This window comes from Parasteatoda tepidariorum, chromosome 7 (assembly GCF_043381705.1).
Source record: "Parasteatoda tepidariorum isolate YZ-2023 chromosome 7, CAS_Ptep_4.0, whole genome shotgun sequence".
NCBI classification, from domain to species: Eukaryota; Metazoa; Arthropoda; class Arachnida; order Araneae; family Theridiidae; genus Parasteatoda; species Parasteatoda tepidariorum.
Window position 1 is genome coordinate 69,947,972 of NC_092210.1, and position 3,136 is coordinate 69,951,107.

Consider the following 3,136-nt stretch of genomic DNA (forward strand, 5'->3'; position numbering starts at 1 on the left):
GTGAATTTATGAATTATCAATTATCAACTTTATTTCAGAAGATATAAACTTTTTTTTTAGTTTAACACAAGAATTTATTACAGTGTGCACTATATGAAATTTTCGTGCATCTCAACACCAAAAATGGTAATAACTACTTTACAAAGGGGTGATTCACTCAGTGTTCTTCTACATTAAAATCAATGATAGTTCCTAGACTAGTGAAGCACATAAAATGTTCTTTTACACTAGTTAATGTAAAGTAGCCGCCACCATAATGATTATCCAAAAACACTAGATTTTATAATAACAGTAACGTATGATACAGAAAAGAATCAGTAAAATTACGGCGTAATACAAACCAGGAATCATAAATTTATTATGCATACGTACAATATTTTTTGAAATTAGTTTGTAAATCTAACATACACCGAAGAGCCATTACATTATGACCACCCTGCTAATAACATGTAGGACCACCTTTAGTCCTCAAAACTGCTAGCACCCGCCGTGGCATTGATTCCAGAAGGTGCTAATAGGTAGTTTTAAGTATCTGGTACCAAGCGCTCACCAACTGGTCCTGCATTTCCCTCACATTGCGAAGGGGTAGCGTGGCAGTACGAATTTGGTTTTCCAAGTAAGACCACAAATGGTCTATTGTACTAAGATCAGGTGAATTTGGGGGCCAAGACGTGACTTGAAAGTCACTGGATTGTTCCTCGAACCAATCATGATGATTCGACCCTTATGACATGGTGCATTATCCTGGTGGTAAGCACCATCCCCCGCAGGAAAAACTGTTGCCATGAATCTCTGAACCTGTCTGCAACTATGTTCAAGTAGCTTACAGACGTCAGGGATAGTTCTATGAAGATTATGGGTCCTAATGTGCTCCATGAAAGCATTGCCCACACCATACTACTGGAGAATGGTCATAATGTAATGGCTCTTCGGTGTACACAAAGTACTGACAGAACATTTATATGAATTCGAACAAAACCGAAGCAAATAGAAGCTAAATCTATTAAACCTATTTATACAGTTTGACAATTTTTGTATAAATCGTGTCGGAACATAAATATCTTTATTGTGTTACTAAAATCACACATGCATTTTGTAACGGTTAATATGAGTAGTTTGTCAAGTCAATCAGACAGGAAATTTAACTTGGCAAATAATCGTCCACAATCAATATTTGTTTTCAATAAGTAAAGAATTATTGAAACTTATTGGGTATTGTCAATTAAATCAAACGAAAAGATTCCATTGCACTTCAAGTAATTAAACTATCATCTTGGACGCCATATTGTTATCATCCTGAAATGTCATAATAATTCACTATTAAACTTTTAATAATAGTTCAAAAGCCTTTGTTATACATTTAAAGCATGCTCGATCATCATTTCACGTAAAATTTAGTTAAATAGTTTTAAATATGCATTACTTATTCATCAAATTTACGAAGTTCCAAAGAAAATACAGTCTTCTTCACGAGCTGCAAATTGATGTAAATCTTATCAATTATTGTTATGGAGATTTAACTGCACCATTTGAAGTGTGTAAGAAACCCAGATTCGGCCGTTTACTTTTTTCGATGAATTTATATTGGTGATTTTCAGAATATTAAAATAAATGCAATTTTCAATATATATATGATACAAATATCTTAGGCAGAAGAGTAATCAAAAGCTTAGGGCACATATTATTAGTTTTATTCTCATATGTCTCAATAATGTAACACATAAAAAATAAGTAAATAAAAACTTGCACACATTTAAAGAACAGTCTAATCCAAAGACAACTCCTTGAAAACACTATTTTTTTTATAATTGTGTACTATGTCTCTTTAAATTAAATTTTCTAATGGTCGATTAAATTTTGGACTATACACTGTACTAATTATACAAATATAATCTACATAGTAATAAATAAAAATAAAAATCCGAAATTTATTAGGGAATCAATGCAATGACTTTGTTTTGGCAAATAACTTTGTTTTTAGATCACTTCTTTGAGATGGAAGGGAATAAAAGAAATAAGACTCTTCCTCCGAAAAGGGTTATAAAAATTCAAATGATTTGTCAAAAGTACATTCTTTTTCAGAGGAATTACGTAATTGAGTCTATTTTCGCAACTTACAATATATTCATCACTAATTAATGAGCTTATTTAAGGTAAGGCTTTCAGACCACTGAGATTGAGTCTTGGTATTTGAAAATCTAATCATCAATTCAAAATTTTTTCATGCTGTCAATGTACTGTGTACTGCAGCGACAAATGTATTTTCACAAAAATACTATTAATACGGTGGAAAGAAGAAAACTATGATTTCAAAACTCTTATAATACAAAGGTTAGTACCTTCAGAGTTAATAATTATTGATAAAATTTTCAAACAACAACGTCAAAATTTCAAACAACAATTTCAACAAATATTTGCATATCTGAGCACCTAAAATTGTAGCAACTACTTAAACCAAAGAAATGTTCCACTGCACCAAAACCCAAGGAATAGTTAATGATGCTGCAAAATACTTTTACACTACTTAGTGTTGAGTTACTGTGTTTGTTATTTAGTAACACCAAAATTTATAATTACATTAAGATATCATAAGGCAAATGAGACATATAATGGATAAGACACATATGATAAGACACATAAGGATCAGTAAAGATATTTTAGCAGACAATATAAAATAAGAATCAGTATAATTTAGTTCGCATGCATGCCTTAAAATAAAATGAGTTTGCAAGTCAAATATACGCGTAACAGAGAGAGTATTAAGACAGATTTGAACTTAATTTAACAGAGCAGAAGTAGTATATAAATTACACATTATAATATTATTCAACACAGTTTACAGAGACATGGAAATTAAAACATAAATATCCTTATTATACAGATAAATATATACGCACATATTTTAACAGTTACCTAGTTTATTTCAATGGATGAAAAGCATTTAGAGCATTCATACACCCTTCAAATTTTATAAGAACTCTCCATTCAGCGTAAAGTGTTTCTTCATGTAACTTATAACGTTGTTCAGCATTAAATTCAGAGAGATAATACACCGCTGTTACAGTATACTGAATAACAGAATATATATATATATATATATATATATATATACAAATTAACATGAATAAAATAAAAA